Below are 19,690 nucleotides of genomic sequence, written 5' to 3'. Positions count from 1 at the left end.
ATTATTTATTATATCCCCGTAATCACTATTATGAAGTTTTTGTATCACAAACATGTATAACGTACTTTGTTCTATAAGTATGGGACTCAGGTAATGTTCCTAACTTTACTTATTTTTTAAGCGTTAATAAAATCGTATCACTCTGGTAGGCTGACAAAACTTTTCTGTCTGTTTATCCACACGATATCTCGAGAATAAACTGAACCTCATCTATGGACTTTGAATTTACATGAAAATTTATTTATATTCGTATGTAAGCACCAACGGATTCAGTGTTGCTGCATGTCTCCGCATAGAATTTGGCTGAATTAGCGAAAACCTTTAAATTGGCCTTATGGTTACCATGATGGGTACGAGAAATCATATTAGGAAAACACACTAATGTGACGTTTTAACCTGGGGCATAAATTCGTAATAGTTAATGATTTATTGATTTACAAATTCTACAGATTTATACATATCGATGATGGTGTATGTCTTTCCGTTGGATTTTATTGAATTTTACTAAAGCTTCCAATGGATTATCATATATCAATAATGATTTCAGCTACACTCTCCGTCACTAAGAGTTTTGGCATTGCTGTCTGTTTTTGCAAATGTAACGACGAAACGTAACGAGAAAAACGGGGCACAGAAGGTTTAAATAGAATGAAAAACTGTCGATTTTCCTTTTTTTAACCCAAAATGTATAGCTTTTGGACTGAGGGGAACAATTGTACAAATTTTTAAGTCGCCAGGACTACTTAATCAAAATTAAGATAGCAGAAGGACTGTGATTTGAAACTTTAATCCAGAAATCAACAGAGTTATTCCTTTTACCAAGATAAATAATGTTTTAAATCTGTTAGCTCTCTAGATTATGATTATTAAAAGTTATAGAAGAGACAGAGAGCCTGTAGACGGACGGACGTCCGGCCTTGTCGGGTAAAGAAATTTATAATAAATAAATGAATTTTAGATGGACGAAGTAATATTTTCCATCGTAATTAAGTGTCATAAAATTAATAACAACCACCCACATATTTATTGACTAATTAAGATACTGCTCTAAACTTTAATAATATTTACAAACAGAGACAGGTAAATGCCAGAAGGAATATTTATAAAATTTCTTTTCGCTAATTTCTTGTTAAATATTTAGGTAGTTGAAACATTATTACTCGCCTGCACTTAGTCACATATTCATGAACTTTAAACCAGTTGAGCAAGGACCCATGATCAGTTATTCCGTTTGTGTTTCTGCTGCTGGACAACTACGTAGCTGTACGTGTATTGTATCACGTGTGTGTGGAGTGGATGAGTAATTTTAATAATAACTTAAGGTATTTTTATGATTCAATACCTTTTACAATTCAATGCTATACAAAACCAAGTAATGTAAGAGATTTAATTAATTCCTACTATGTTTTGACCTACCATAATACACTAAATATGTATATGCTATTATTTATGACTTTGTAACAATTATTGTCAATTAAAACGTGGGGATATTATCACAACACATACGTGGAAAATATAAAGCTATTCTTCTCCTTGCATTTTTCATATTCTTTTTAAGTCCTAAACAAAGAGCTCTATATGAAAAGAGTAACCTACCAAATTTAAAAAGTCCAGTTTACGACCTATACGTTTCAAAATATAAATTCGTTATATTTCTTGCATTTTAATTTTGTATATCAATTCATTAACAATAAGATCTGTATAAATTAAGTAGCCTACCAAGGTTATTGACATACAAACAGTCAAAGTCGGATAGTTCAAACATTTAAATTTGAAATTTGGACGCAATGGCTTTTATCACTCTCTATTGTCAGTCTAGTTCAAAAAGGTAGAAGTACGCCACACAACATATCAAGAAGGGCTAAACTAGATTTAAATATGAATATAAACATTTCTCAAAAATACATGCATAACATTTCATTTCCAGTTTTTATAAATAACTGAACAAATAAATATTTTTTCAAAGTTACATAAACAGTGAATAAATAATGAATGCAGATAACACGAACTAAATATTTCTTCGAGATGTTTTAAAATTTAGACTTTATGGCTATGTTACCAAATATTCCTTGAGTCAATGAGCAAACTTTCTCTTTAAAACCAGTTGCTGTGCTTGTTCTATTTATGAGATAGATCGGATTTGAATTTTGATGCACTTGCCGAATAGATTTGACAGAATATGTGCTTTCGAAAGTGTAATTGGAATTTAGAACAAGAGTGACGACAGCCTTCTTTAAGTCTTTGTGCTTATGTGACACCTCAGTGTTAACGCCCCAAAATTGTAACAAATAAATTAGTTTAACCTGATACTACTAAAATGTCTTATTGTTACTTTAGTGATTATCTTAACCACCTTTATACTGGTAAAACCTCCCCAATATGTAACAAAGCTGCCGTACACATCAAGTTCCATCCGGATTAATATAGGAAAATATAGGCGTTAAGGCCACATCAGAAGAAAGGGACAGGAGTTCTGCCACAGCCTGTATATGCATTAAATTGAGACCCGCGGTGATGCGACGACAGCGGTGTTGTCGCAGCCACGTGTACGGAATGCGCTGAAATCAGCAATAGTAGTGTTGTACGCAGGCCTTGAGCAGTCTAAAAGCACCATGAACTTCGTTAATTACTAAATGAATCGCCTAGGCGGCAGCACCTCTCAGAGTACCATCCTAAGACGAAACGCGCTCTGATTGGTCTGGAGCCTTGGCAGCGGGAGGATCGGGCGATGTTGAAGTGATGCTCGGAGAGTCGGCTAACTTGTGCGGAACGCGACAGACGTTAACTTAGGCCCTCCCCCCCCCTCTCTCTCTCTCTCTCTATCCATATTTTAACTTTTCGGAAGCCAAATTCTAAATTCTTAATTATGTATTAATCAAACCTATTTATTTTATTAATCTAATCCAAAGAGTGTGCCAATTTTAATAAATCATATATTAGTTCGACTCCGTTGTTTTATTTTGAAAAGTTTATACAACCTTCCTCGCCACGAACCCAAGTGAAGATCTTTCGCCTCCCACTGGGCAAACGAAGGCAACCTACTACACTTATAACAGAATGTGTGACCTGTCTGTCATTCTTGTTCTCAAGGTGACAAGTTTGAGCCAATTTAATCTGCTGGTCATTTTTTACACTTAATTAGGCAAGTCACATGTTTAGATTCATAAGATCATCAGGTGCCAATGATAGTACTCGTATATGCCTTATTGTTATGCTGCTAGCGAGTTTCGACCAATTTGGTAAAATTTAACAAACCAAAGGACTGGATTTGTTACATGGATGTGATCCTTTTTTGTATTTGTATTGGTTTATATTAGTGTCTGTTATAGGTCATTTATGTTTGACTAATTCGTTTTTTCAGAATTGGAGGTCTTTTAAAGATTACTCTAGGAGTTGTTTTGAAAATATAATAAAATTACATAAGCTAATTATAAACTCTTATAACCTAAGGGTAATTTCATATTGACAATGCATTAATTATTTCATCAATGCATTTAGCCAAGTCACCAAACTGATTAAATTTACATGACTAATTTATAGATACATTTACAAAATTGTTTGTTAAAACAGATTTCATAGCATTAAGTATATTATAAAATTCTACATACTACGCCAACAAAATACGATGTTGGGACGGTAAACTATGTTATAATAAGTCACATGTTAAAATGTCATGTGAATGTTCTTAGTTCATTTGCGAATATTTGTATTCTACTACGATTTTCTCGCTAGTCCAATCGTCAAAAACCGCGATGGTTCAATTGATTAATAGATTAAAGATTCTGATTTGATTCATAACATATTATGGGAATTATACTGTATGTAAAATTTCAGTTCCATTGAGTACTAAAAAGTTGTTCAATTATGGTATACACACAGAGTGACTTGCAAACTAATTGTAGACTCTTGAAAAATTAAATTTCAATTCAATTTTTATAACTATATCTAAATCTTTAATGCAATCTTAGGTAGAGGTGATTCTCGCCGAGTCATACAGTAGGGTGAGGAGTGTACTGTATCTAAAATCTTGTATTCCTATTCAAATATTGTCTAGCTGAAGAAAATGATACGAATGGAAAGATCTGAAAGAATTGCTGTATAGTTCAGTATCAGTTCAGTTCAGGCAGCCGAACGGTAAACAGCTGGCGCCACGTCGCTCCACATACCGTTTTTCAATAAGCAATTAAAGTACTCTTATCTTTAAACAACTATACTATTTAGCATTTAAAAGTGTGTAGTATCATTAGAAGGTAAATTATGCCATCGATCTGCGGTGTCTGTAACGATCAGTGTAACAGAGACGGAAAGTGAGGTTATGTGTGCTGGAGTTTGCGAAGCATTATTTTCATAACAAGTGCATTAAAGGAGATTTAGAGGGGAAGAAGCTTAGATCCAACAGAGACTGGAAGTGTAAAGGGTGCAGAGGTTCTACTAACCAAACTAACGTGAGTACAACCATAGATAATGATTTAATAAAGAGGCTTACTGAAGAAATCTCCAATGTTAGGTTAGAAATGAATGAGCTTCGCACATCAGTGCAGTTCATGTCGGACAAAATCGACTCCTCAAATAAATTAATGCATGATATTAAACAAGAAATGAGTACACTCAGGAAAGAAAATGAAGAACTTAGGCTTAAAAATCATAACCTAACCTCTGATGTACGTAACCTAAAGGAGAGGAGTACGGTCGCTGGAACAGTAACACGCGAAAAAATAACCTAGAAATAAGTGGGGTGCCAGAAACTCCTAATGAAGACACAATATGCCTTCTAAAGGACATTGCTAAAACTATTGGAGTTGAAGTAGATGTAACCCACTTAAATGCTGCACACCGTATTCCTTCCTTTAATAAGCGCCGACCACCACCCATAATTGTACAGTTCCAACAAAGAATAATAAAAGATATGTGGTTAAAGAAATTCAAGGAAACACGAAACCTAAGTGCCAAGCAAGTAAACCCCCGCATATCCAGACCAACGAGTATACATCAGTGACCACCTTTCTCCGGAAAACAAGCAATTTCTAACAAAGCTAAAGGCAAAATGCAGTGAAGTGGGCTACAAGTTCGCATGGACCAGAGATGGTAAATTCTTGGTGAGAAAGGATGAAGGGGGACAAATGTCAAAAAAATTGATACTGTTGAGGACATTGAGAAGTTGAAATAAACTACTAGGCCTGTCAATTTACAATTTTCATGTAAGTTTATTTTATGTTATGAAAAAATATTTTCTGTTTTAAATAACTAGATCCCTAGAATAACATTTTCTAAATAATATAAATGACATCAGAGAATTTGCAAGTAAGCCTTGATTCCTTTTTCTCTTCTACTGTTAGTGATGGTTATATCAATCTGATCCATGTCAATATAAGAAGTCTTAGAAGAAATTTCAATAGTTTTCTAGCAGAGATTCATTGTATCAAAAATAATGTTTATTTCATTGTATTGAGTGAGGTGTGGATTGGGTCCGATGAGCTAAATTTGTACAACATTCCAGGCTATAAAATCTTAGCAACTTGTAATGAAAGACTACAGGGCAGGAGGGGTTGTATGCTATGTAAAGGATGATGTACAAGCGGATAAAGTAAACTTAAGCATGGTAACTGCTGATGTACTTATCATTGATATTAAGAGTGTGAGTTTGTACTTTAGATTTGGTATGCGTTTATAGGTTACAAAGTTTTCCAGAAAAATGATTTTATTAATGAATTATCAAATATCCTACCAAAGCTTAGTAAAAATGTAATCTTGACAGGTGATTTAAATATTAATTTACTAAATGATTGTGTAAATACCCAGAATTACCTTAGTTTGATGGATGGTTTGCGGTTTTCAGTCTATGGTCAATACTCCCACAAGATTTACACACAGTTCACAATCTTGTATCGATCACATTTTTATTAAACACAGAAAATTAAATTCATTTAAAAGTGCTGTGGTTCGATATTGATCTGACAGATCACTGTGCCATAGGTTTTAAATGGGCAATAAACTGTAAGGCAAGTAAAAATTAAGGAAGACCGATTAAACACACAGGTTAGTCTAGATTATAACATGATTAGAGAAAAGCTTGAAAAAACCAATTGGGAACTTTGCTACAAATGCACTGATGTAAATTATTGTTATGACATTTTCAACCAAATTTTTGACTGACATAGTAAATAGTAGTAGCAAATCTAATAATACAAATTCCAAGGTGATAAAGGCAAAGTCAATTAGTCCGTGGATGACAGCTAGGTTATTAAGCAAATTGGAAAAAAAGAAAAAACTATACAGAACTTACCGAAAGAGGCCTTATGATAATGTATTTAAAAACTATTACATTCGATTCTGTAATAACCTAAAACTTGAAATTGACACCGAGAAAACACAATATTATTCCCGGAAAACTGAGCGACTGTAACGGTGATTCGCAACAACAATGGAAAATAATAAACAATTTAACGGGTAGGAATTTAAAAAAAAGGTGTGAATCAGATAACTCTAGATAACGGAGTTGTGGTATCGACGCACACGTTGTAGCAGATGAGATAAACAAATATTTTATTCTCTGTTCAATCAGCTGACTATCACGGTCAAAAAACCAAACAACAACAAACTGTGCAAGCTGCTTGCCGGCCACGCCGCTACCTGCGCTAGTCTCGCCAGCCCATTACGTTAATTCCTTTTTTATGTTTCCAACTACAGAAACAGAAGTCGAAAATATTATCAATCAGCTAAAGAATAAAAGATCAACTGGATTCGACGCCTTTAGTACCAAACTTATAAAAGAAATTAAAAATATTTATTACACCAGTATTAACTTATCTTATAAATTGCAGCATGACTACCGGAATTTTTCCAAATAAACTGAAACAGAGTATTGTTGTGCCTCTGTTAAAAAAAGGAAACTCCACACAATTAAGCAACCTTAGACCAATCAGCCCCTACTTTCAATTTTCTCTAAAATATTCGAAAAAATAGTCAATATACGTTTAGTTAAATTTTCCTTAATAGAAACAATTTTATTAATATTAACCAATACGGGTTCAGGAAAGGGAAATCTACGAAGACGCGCTAATAAACTTCACTAATAAGATATATTTAAATTTAAACGAAAGCATAAAGTTACAGGACTATTCATTGATTTTCGTAAAGCGTTCGACTTAGTTAACCACAGAATTTTATTAAGTAAACTAGAATCAATAGGAATCAGAGGAATAGCTTTAAATTGGTTTACGACCTATTTAACAGGCAGAAACCAGCAGGTAAAAAATTGAGGGCTGTCTTAGTTCCCCTCTAACCATAAATTCAGGCGTCCCTCAAGGTTCAATTTTATCAGCAACTTTGTTTCTTATTTTTATTAACGACCTACTTGAACAGACTTTTCGTGGTAAAATTAGTGCATTTGCAGATGACATTGCGATTCTTTATGCGGAAAAAAGAAATCGAAATTCTGCATCAAAGGATTACAACGGACATATCCTTAATGCAAAGATGGTGCTGTAACAATAAAATGCAAATCAATGTAAAACAAAACAAAATATATAAAATTTCGGCTTTATAGACTTTCTTTTTGAAATTCCGCTTACATATCACCTACAGGATTGTACGCAAACTAGTCTGTGTACCTGCCAAGCTATAGAACAGGTTAGTCATTTTAAGTATTTGGGAATCACTATTGATGAAAAAATTGAATTGGGGAAAACATATTCAGGAGCTGAACAGCAAAATACGATCTACAGTAAGAACATTCCTACTTTTTAAAACAATTCTGTGATAAATTCTTATTGCGAAACCTCTACTATTCTTTAGTCCATTCAAGACTTCAGTACGGAATAATCTGTTGGGGAGGTGCGTACAGAAGTCTAATAGATAATCTTAGAGTATCACAAAATCATATAGTGCGTATAATGCTAGGAAAAAACTCAGAGATAGCTCGTTCCCCCCTATTCCAACAAATTAGAACTCTACCCATTCAACACATTTATATGTGTACAAAGTGCTGAAACTGTTTTATAGAATAAGTGGCAATGAAGGTACAACTTTCCTAGTATATGGAACAAGAAACGTAAATAAAAGAATTTTTAGAGAACCAAAAGTAAAAAAGGAAATATTTAGACTATGCTTTCAGTACGTAGGTCCAAAATTCTTTAATAAATTACCTTATTAATATTAGATCAATAGATAAATTAAACCTTTTCAGCAATAGTGTATTTGACTGGTTAATTGAGATAGATGATGTTAGATTTTTTTAATAGAGTCATTAGCTAAGGTTAAAAGTTACTGTTTTATTTTATATAAAAATTTATTTGGTTTCATGTTACCAAATTGTATATAGATAGTTATTGCATATAATGTATAATGTACTGTGTGTTATTGAATGCATGTACATGCATTTTGTAATAGTGAATGTGCCTAAATAGCGCATTGATTTTTTTCTTTGACAGAAGTTATTTATATGTTTATAATGTTGATTTGTTTTTAATGTACTATGTTTGCTGCTATGTTTTTAATTTGTTTTGTTTTCTTTTAATTCGAATTGTATAAAGAGGATACTAATTGTTATGTTGTTTTTACTGTTAATATTAGATAATTTTTATTCTGACATTATATGGATAAGTAATTACTAGTTATTTTTATATTGGTTATATTTTTTGTATTCTTATTTTTAGTTCATTTGTAGTTTCAGGCACCTCGGAGAGTGGCCAGCATGTAATTTAATGCAAACTGAACTCTAAAAGTAATATTAAGTTTATTTTATTTTGTTAATCCTAATCACGCTACTGGACATGTGATTAGGCTATTCCTAAGATTTTATTTTGTACTGTTTTTTGTAATTTTTTGAAGGAATAAATCATTATTCATTCATTATTCATTATTCATTATTCAGTTATATTTGCCACAAGCGGTTTTCTGAATGTGTCAGCAAACTTCACTTTAAATCTTCAAGGGACCGTTTGAGTAACCGATCTCCATCCTCAGTAACTGATCTCTTTTGACAACCAATCTCGTTTGATGAAAGAGAGTGTTTGGAAAATGTAACTGTATATCACAAGTAAAGGCAGTTTTTACCACTCACCACATCCTCTCCTAAGGGTTAACGGTAGCCTGAATATAATATTGCGATTATTTAAATTGACTTATGTTTTTATTAATAAACTACTGATAGATCAGCTAAAATAAAAATTATTTGAGAGAATAATCTAAAGAAACAATATATTTCTAAGTAACATGCACCATCTCTAAACGTAAATTTTGCATTTCAAAAACCAAAAACGGTCATATATAATTAATTATAAATTTTAAAAATTTTCATAATATAAGTAAAATTTTTCTCTGGGAATAATCTTGAAATTAAACCAAATTAAATAAAATGTTATTCTTGAAATCTTCAATGAAATGTAAATGTATGGCTTGTTAAATATAACTATAAACTATGAGAATAAATAAGTTCATATATTTAAAAAAAAATAATTAATTTGTATGAAAACAATACTTTTTTATATAATAATATAAATGAATTTTAAAATAAAACTTTAATTAACTTAAATTAAAATTTTTCTTTTAATAAAAAATTTACTTCAATCGCAAATTTAACTAAATATCTTTACGCTTACTACAAATGATAATAAAAACCTTCATGGAGTATTTTCTTTCTTCTTCATTATTTTTTTTACCGATTTATGAAGTTAAGTCATATTTTCATGTAGTTAATAGTAAATGACAAATAAATTCAGAGGCTTATATTAAGATTAAAATATAAACTTTCAAAATTCAACCAGTTCTGAAAAACATTAATAATACAAATAAATACCTGAAATGTGACTTTATCTAAGTACAATTATATATATATATATATATATACTTATATATGCTTTTATATATATATATATATTGTATGTATATATAATATACTTATATATATATATATGATATACAGGGTGATTCATGAAGTTCTCCCCCACTTCTACAGCACATTGTACTAGTAAAAATAATGAAAAAATTTTATATAAACATAGGTCCGAAAACGCTTCGTTAGCGAGTTACAGCTAGCGAAAGATTTCGCCTGAATTCCTGGGTAAAGAGTAAAAATAAAGCCATAACTGAACTTTTGGAAAGGTTAATTAAGTAAGAAATATCGTGGATTCTTATGTATTTTTACCTGATAAAGCTAATAAAATAGGTTTCAGAACTGTACCTGTAGTATTTTTTGAGGGATTCAGGGTTAAATGCAAAAAATTGGGGCACAAAACAATGTTTTTTTTAAGTTTGATGTACAATAACTTTTGTTAAATTGGTAATAAATACATAAAATCAACAAACATTAATTGTAGAGAATTTAATTCTGAGAAAATTGATATAATTAAAGTCTAAAATTAAAACAGAAATAAGTACCAAGAAATCGATTTTATTTAGTATAATACATTACTAGTTTTTAAGCAAAATTAATCAGGTTGGGCCAACCGTACGCACCTTTTTTATAATAGATGTTCGAAAATGAGGCCATCATTATCAATACATTTTGCAGCACGTTTGTGTATTGCTTTTGTTTGCATTTCTTAATTTTTCAGGACTTCCCTGTATCTGCACAGCCGAATCCATAATACGGGCAATTAATTCATCACGAGAATTCACTTTTGTCTTGTGTACAATGTCTTTCATCCATCCCCAGATGCAATAATCCAATGGAGATAGATCTGGTGATCTTGGTGGCCAAGGGTGAGGCCCTCCACGACCAATCCAGTGTCCAGGAAATTGATGATTTAAGTAAGCAGAAACGGCACGTGAAAAGTGGGGAAGTGCTCCGTCATGCTGGAAGTACAAATTTTGTCTGAGATGTAAAGGAACATTCTCTAACAGCTGCGGCAACTCTTCTGGAAGGAAATGCAAATAGAACTCAGCATTTAGGCGTCCAGGTAAATATGAAAGGTCCAATCAGCCGATTGTGCAAAAGGCCACACCAGACATTAACGCTAAATCGGTGTTGAAAGTTCTGTTCCACTACCTCATGTGGATTTTCTTCTGCCCATGAGTGTTCATTGTGTAAGTTATTGACACCATCCCAGTGAATTGTGCCTCATCCGTAAACAAAATACGCTTGTAGAGTTGATTATTAATATTCAAAAAGTTGCAAAACTCCAAGCGAAAGCGGACCATCCCCTAGCTGTAGATGTTGAACCTTTTGTTTATGAAACGGATAAAATTTGTTTCGATAAAGTGACCTCACACACCGTTGACTGCGAAACTCCTATCCGCCTAGAAATACGTCGTGTACTTACACCTGGACTGCGATGAACAGTATTAATAACATATCATCATCAAGTTGGACAGCTCGTTCATAATTGGTTCTAGTACTTGGTAGTGATCCTGTTTCCCGAAGAGTACGAAAAGTTCCTGAAATTGTTTTGGTATCTGGAATCCTCCTATTAGGGTAACGTAGTTCATATTCTTCTACAGCAGCTCTAGCCATTACCATTACAGTAACCCAAAATAAAAAAACCATATCAGCGTATTCCTCTGATGTAAATAAGTAAGGCATTTTTTCGCTGAATAAAAAATCGAATTATAACTCACAGAAAAATTGCATTTAATAACACGATTCACAGAACCCGATCTCCTGCTGTAGCCTGCAAAACACCACTAATACACAGTTCTAACGTAACAGTACAGAATACCATTGTTGATCAGCTGTTATTCGTGCGTTACCAACTTAGAAATTAATAAAACAAAAAACTGCATTTCGATGATTAGTAAACAATAATGGGAAAAATGTTTGCTTCATTTATTTTCAAACATTTGATGTAAATTTTTATTAAAAAAAAAATACAATTAAATAAAACATGATATTTTTATTTTACAAACAAATTTATTTAACAGTTAATCTTGTTTTCTCAATTTATCTCATCATTAAGGAACAAACATTTTGTTTTTGTTTTATTTTAACTAAATACCGTACGGTATTTCTTTACAGCTAGTAATGTATTATACTGAATAAAATCGATTTTTTTTTGGTACTTATTTCTGTTTTATTTTAGACTTTGATTATATCACTTTCCTCAGAATTAAATTCTCTACAATTAATTTTTGTTGATTTTATGTATTTATTACCAATTTAACAAAGTTATTGTACATCAAACTTAAAAAAACATTGTTTTGTGCCCCAATTTTTTGCATTTAACCCTGAATCCCTCAAAAACTACTACAGGTACAGTTCTGAAACCTATTTTATTAGCTTTATCAGGTAAAAATACATAAGAAATCCACGATATTTCTTACTTAATTAACCTTTCCAAAAGTTCAGTATGGCTTTATTTTACTCTTTACCCAGGAAATTCAGGCGAAAAAAAAAAATCTTTCGCTAGCTGTAACTCGCTAACGAAGCGTTTTCGGACCTATGTTTATATAACATTTTTTCATTATTTTTACTAGTAAAATGTGCTGTAGAAGTGGGGGGAGAACTTCATGAATCACCACTGTATATATTCCAATTATTATAGATACATAATTAGTCAGTCAATACGGTACACGCTCTACAGCGATATGACAAGGTTAAATGAAAAAATTCCACTAGTTTTACTTAAATATTCTATGAATAATGACTAAAATTCCATAATGTATTTTTGATAGACCCAGAAAAAAACCTACTTGCAAAAAAGGAATATCCAACTCAACCATAGTTTCTTAAGAGAATTCTTAAGACAATACGGGGAAAGTGTAATAATCACAGGATGTCGACCTCCCTGGATGGGGGGGCATCCACCCTCTCACTCCCTATTAGATGTAGGACATCATACTCTGAATAAGAACTCTCTTCTGTATGTTATGGCTTCATTAGTTAAAATCTTGTGTCTACCATTGAGACACATTTTAATGCATCAACTATCGTAAATCTCTCTCAATACAGACCTTAAATGTTTCATTAATATTAACCTATGCTGCTAAAATTTCGTAAAAGAGGAATATGGTGAGTGTTTTATCATACAATATATGAGTTGAATTATAAATTTATAAGTTTCTAAATTATGTTAAGTGTTGAAATTACGTTTAACATCAACTCTGTGGGAACCAACAAGTGTTCGAAGTTATTGCAACATCTCCGTCAAAAATAACTATGTTAGAATTGTCTATGTACATGTTACTAATTGTCTAGGAATAAGAAGGATAAAGCTAAAATTATTCTTAGTTTTACAAAGATAATACGGCACATGACTTATCAAGTAAGCTTAGAGCATTTAACGTGAGATAATATGAGATACGTGAGATTGTATAGGACAGAGTGTCCCTTAAATAGTTAGACTTACATCTGTTATTAGTCAATGATTGATAACACATAAGTACTACAGCTTACTTTAAGAGGACTTCTCAATTCCGCTTTATCAATTCTAAATGTTCTCTTATTAACTTATTTACAGTTACTAACAACATTATCTTATATAACTGATATTTGTCAAACGAAACTAAAATAAAAAAACATAAAATGCTCAGAAAACTCAAAAACAGCGTTAGAATTTGTATTTAAATATAATTTTTCTTAAGATTTGTAAAAATATTTAGATTGGGCATAACAGTTATTCATGAGTAAAGAAAGTACAATACTTTACGACTGTGTTTCAGATTGTATAACCTCACATTTTAAGTAAGCCAAACCTTTTAATGTGCATTCCATTTAGATGTGGTTTACTAATTGTGTATTACTGTTATTACAATATTAAGAGATTCTGAAATAAAAGTAAAACAACAATATGGAAAATGAATTAAGTAGGCAAATAATCACAAATATATGGTAGCCCTAAAATCATATTTGGAGACGTTCACCGAAATAGCTATTCCATACAAAAACCCATGACAATTTAACACAAGATTAAATACATAAACTGTGTCAATGGTGTACTTCTCTTAGAAGTACGAGACATCCGTCTTTGTTTTTGTCAAGAAGTGGCTCCTTGTTCTTTTATCCTCGCGCAATTTCTGAAAACGGAATTGCACTTCTTCCGCATGCATAAACCCCAGAGACAATTGTTAGACAACGAATTCGTACAAAGAAAACACAGTTTAAATTTAAAATGTTTTTATTTTTCTTGGTTTTTAGTGTTTCTGAGTAAACAAAATATAAGTAATTAAAGCTAAGTTTTTCCTCGTAACATCCTACTAAAAACAGGCAGACTGAAAGGCAACTGTTCAATCCCCTGTGTCGTGGCAAAATATGTATAAATATGCAGGAAAACTATGTAATTAGTTATAGTGATATCGCCGTGAGTTTGAGGATCCTAGAAATCTAAGGCAAATATTATTTACGGTATTTAAATTCATCAATTTTTTTCCTATGTAGGCATAAAACTTAATTTGAAAGTCCATAAGTTACATGATTCTCAAGATATAATGCAGAGAACCAGACAGTGGAGAAGTTAGCTAATCCCCGTATAAAGCTTCTCTAAAGTTGCGTGAAACAAATTAGTCCGTGTCTAATTTTTTTTTGCTCGAGTTATCCTGCAGATATACAAGAAGAAAACATGTAATAACTTTAAAACTCTCAGGCAGACATAGGGGGAATATTCTAAGCGTACTGAGAGGTGTTCATGACGTTTAGCTAATTACCAAGAAGGAACATGCACTATAACAGAACACTATTTCGTCTATTTAAACATAAACCGATATTACTGAGTATTTAAGGAATTTACAGAACTTAACGTACTTTTACACACCAATTCAATAAGCTAACCTTAACGCATGTATTAGTATGTCACGTGTTAAAATGTCAATTTTTTACAAATTTCTTTTTTTTATTATATTTTTTTATTACCAATAAGAAGAAGTAAAATGTTCACGTTCACTACCAATGAGTAAAATCTCAAGCAACATGCACCATACCCAACCTCGATTGTGCATATATAGAAATGAAGCTCTATGAAATTCATATCCAAGACTTCACAAAGCGCGGGAAAACAGCTAGACAGGATACAATATTGCCGGCCCATCAACTGATAAACTAAGCTTAATTTTGTTCCGAATGACGATAACACCTGGGGGTGGTGAATTCTGAGATCGTAGTAATAAATACTCGAATAGCAAAGTTTACTTATAAGTTTAATTTAATCCGAGAAAATTACAAGCACCACTTTTAGATGGTAAATTAAATGTATGCCTTGCCACGTCGCTGCCAATTAGAGTACAAGAACTAAAAACGTATATCTGATAGGTGGGCCTAAAATATCCAATGTTCTATGGAATTATGCCTACGATGTTTTACTTTATAAACATTAAGATTTTACTTCCCTTCGCAATGTGTAGACTCACAACCCGGGCGTCGGCGTCTTGGCACGAGACATTGAAGCTGTAGTCTAAGAAGGGTTATTTATAGTCGGTGATTACTAGACGAGGAGTAGAAGTTATGAAACTGGTAGCCATCTACTCAAATACTACGTGAGATACGTGAGACACGTGAGATACGTCAGATCCGTGAGCTCGCCTAAAACAAATTCGCGACGGTATTAGCCATTTAATGATACAAAAACTTATTACAACAACGTGCTCGTCAGAAGGACGACGCCACAACTTGTATCTATTTCAAGTAAATATATTTCAATCAAGCAAATAAAAGATCTTCAAGGGTAAGTTACTTTACTATTTACAACTTTACTTTACGTTACATTCATTTTTATATGTTTGGCATCAAAGTGCTAATTCAATAATACGAAAAGATAAATTTTACTTACGGAAAAGGCGCGCGAGGTCTAATCGGTCACGTAGTTGGGCTGCTACAAAGGGTTAGAATAAAATATTCATACGCGTGCCAATTAGGTAGTTACTCCACCGATAATTTTAGTTCCGGAACATTGGATAAAAAAAATAATATTAAATTGTACTGGCTGACTAGGTTGTGAAATTTACATTACATAAAATCTAACTAATTAACGGTACAATTTTAACATAAATATTTGGTAAAACTTTTTGCCATTGAAATATATTTAATTTATCTCCACTTTGGTATAAATTTGTGAAAGCAATTATAAAACTTATTACTGGCTATTATTAAATAAACTAAAAAAGTGTTGTCGAGGTCTGGGAAATAATTTACTTTTAATTTCTTTCTAGCTATTTACATTAGAGAAATTCCTTATTGTTCGCTTATGCTCATTTTATTCCGTGTTTCTATTATCATTTTACAATTATAATGTGTAAGAGTAACACAAGATGATTTAAATGGTTTCATCACAGCCTATTCTGATTCATTTATATTTTATTTAGAGTTCTTTTTTAATATTTTGCTGTCTACTAAATAAGCAAGTATAATTATAATCCACTTGAGCAAATATAAGATAGGTCAAGCTTGAAATTTAAAAAGTTATATTATTGTTTAGGTGTAAAACGTGTTGCTGTGACTGATAGGTACAACAAACTTTGGCAACAATTGTTTAAAGTTGGGTGGTATCGTATCAATCAGCTGTTGTTCTATCTGAACATTTCCCCACTGACACATCTGTCTCTGCCAAACATCGGATGTGGCCAGTGTAAGCTAACTTGTGTTTTCGCATCAATCAAGTATTTCGCTACCAATTGTAACTCCTCTACAAGAGAATATGTATTTTGTAAAAATTGCTTTCAAATTTATATGTTACTTTAAAAATTACTACTACTTACTATTATCTTTTCTTCTGTCTTGCTTGTTTACTAATTTCAGATGCTGCTCGAAGCGAATCAAATAGCCTACACTTATCGGCTAGTTTCATTGCTGCTACTGTATTTTTCCCCACACTGATTCCACACTTTGCAAGCACTTGACACTTGGTTATCTGTCCAGAGTTGAAGGTAGCAACAGCATCATAAACCCCAAAGTGAAGAGTTTTCAAACCCACAAACCCGGTTTTAGGGAGTCTTGACCAAATGACGTGGTTGACGCTTTAATTAGGATTTTGAGTATGCCCATGAAGGCACCTTTCCAGTAGTGTAGGATCTGATAAGGTCTTGAAAACAGGCTTTATAAACTCCATAATAGGCTTAGGGGTACTGGATCTATGAGTGTAATGTTCTCCAGTTGCAATGGACTTATTATATTTACTGCTGTGTTTTGAGTTGACGCAAATACATCACTGAATTTACGGGTATGGATAGACTAAACAATTTTTTTGTTACTTTCTAGTAGCCAAATAATCATGTGTTATATATCAAAATGTGCGTAAAGAACCAAGCTACAAGAATAAAATATAAACGGAAAATTGATAATTTTTTTATTTCACCTACCCGGTCCCCTTAATTACTTTACTTGTTTTATTACAAGTTATTTTTTCTCTATTACCACGTAGGAATACACTACACCATACGTCACCTAACAGGCTTCGGTAAGATTGAATGCAAAATCTCAAGCCTATTATTGAATGACCTAATTTCGTTATTAACTCAAAAAGACAGACATCATACAGAAAAATTTACATCCCCCTAGCGGACAAAAAGGAAATTGTGTCAGTCTTACTAATTGCATGCTTCAATAAATCTCATCTGTATTCAATGGTTGGACATGCACCATAATAGTACTAATTCTTTTCTATATGGAAACTAAAATTCAAGGAAATTTTAAGTCTGCTCATAATATCTATTGCGATGGCACATGATACATTTATATTTTTGTGTTGAATAATACAGGTTTCAGTGACGAAGGGAGGGTACTACAACACAAGAGGGCACTGAAATTAGAGACTTTAGAACAATGTTTACACTTTATGAACATTGTACATGTGTCTATATGTCCCTTTATAAAATGTCATACACATTTACTCAGCCTGTGTGTAAATGAATTCCTCTGTTATTCTATCTTTGCCACTATAACTACCATAAGATCAATGTAAAAATATTTGCTTACTCTCAGCCAAATTCATCTGAGCGACACGCATTATCATCACACTCAGCGTGTCTCAAGTACATGAAGCTTCATGGAAAATTTCAAGTCTATAGATCAATTAGTTTTCAAGATATTGTGTAGAAAAATACAAACGATTTAGTCCAGCCCCACGAGAGAGGCTTTTCTGACGCTCAGTACACGACAATAAGTATAATCAAAACGAGTATATAATTTAAATCTTAGTTACTCATCACTAATAATAGGCTGGAGTTGCAGGAAAGTAAAGGAAGGTGTTCGAACTTTTTTATGAAAGAGTACCGTTTAATGAGAAAGGAATATTATTAGACAAATAAAGAATATAAAACTTTAAAGCTGATCCAATGTTTTTCCAAAGCTGATCTGATGGCGTAATTGAATGTTTCTAAAGTTTACTACAAGTCCACTTGACCGCCTGCATTATCTGGCGGACAAAAGTCTGAAAGTCTCGTAAAACTTTCCCTAAAGCTGGTAATCTGTTGAACCTGTAAATAAAAAATACACATCCGACGGAAGAGGGTTCTTTTTAAGCTGTCGCCTATAAAAGAAGAATGAGAGTGCTTTAACCCAAGATTTTTCAATAGTGCTCAGAAATGATGAAGGCAATATTATATCTTTATAATATTTATTATTATTTATGGATAATAAATTTAAATATTAAAAATTAAATAGTAACAATGCAAAGGCTTATAAATGAATAACAATTACAAGGCCAGAAATACATTATTATACTATGCCTTCTAAGAAAATAATTTTTTTAACTGCTTAATATACAGAAATCCTTTGAGTTTTTTTCCGAAATTTATACGAAAAATAGATTTGTAAATTCCAGTAGCTAGCTATTGTTTTCATATAAAATGTTTTATCTAGTTATATAATAATACTCTACATATATCTACATTATTTACAGACCGTTTATTATTTTTTTTGATTCCTAAATGTTCATAATCACATTCAGCTACTTATTATTCTTCCGAATATTTCATAATACTATTATTTATTAACTTATACCTTTAAATAATATAGTGTTACCTTTCTCTTTATTTACAACTGCAAGAAAAAAATTACATTAAATTTGAGTTTTTTATCTTTACTAGTTTTACAAATAAAAGTAGAAACAAAAACACACACAGACATTAAGACAAAAAACTAAAAGTGGTAGACCATATTTTTATCCCGAAAACCAATGAAAAATACTATTAAAAATAATTTTATTTTTGTGTCTAACGTTAAGATAGGCAATAATTTCTACAGCTGATAGTGTCATAGACATAAAATTTAGCATTACTTTATATTTTTGGATTTAAATAACAGCTTTCATTGCGTAATGTTATTCGAGCAATGATACGAACAGCAATAACAATTCGTAATATAAAATATTTATTATAAATGGCAGCGGTGAAGGGTTCAAACTCTGGATTAAACCTATTTAACAAAATTTTGAATGAGTTCATGCAGGATACTTGAATTTGTTTCCTCGGACATTGTGGGACGACAAATTTACAGTAACTGAAGGAAAAAAACGGAGGGACGGCATTAGCATGATTCAACAAACCATTCGCTTCGTGACTACAATTTTATGAAACAAGCAGTCACAATACGTGACTATAGCAAATGGAATCACAAAGCAATATAGCAGACACTAAATACAATTTTTATGATTGATGACGGATACAAAACTAAATAGGTATATCAATATTAGTATATTTCTTAGGCTAAACCAAAAAAGTAGAATTATATAACGAACATCGATTGGGAAGACAGAACATATCAGGTTTACAGTATTAATTCTTTTAAAAAACTAATATCTAGTGTATTATACTCAGTAGGCATAGATTT

The sequence above is a fragment of the Homalodisca vitripennis genome, chromosome 6 (genome assembly GCF_021130785.1).
Source record: "Homalodisca vitripennis isolate AUS2020 chromosome 6, UT_GWSS_2.1, whole genome shotgun sequence".
NCBI classification, from domain to species: domain Eukaryota; kingdom Metazoa; phylum Arthropoda; class Insecta; order Hemiptera; family Cicadellidae; genus Homalodisca; species Homalodisca vitripennis.
Note: the sequence above shows the minus strand (reverse complement) of the source record.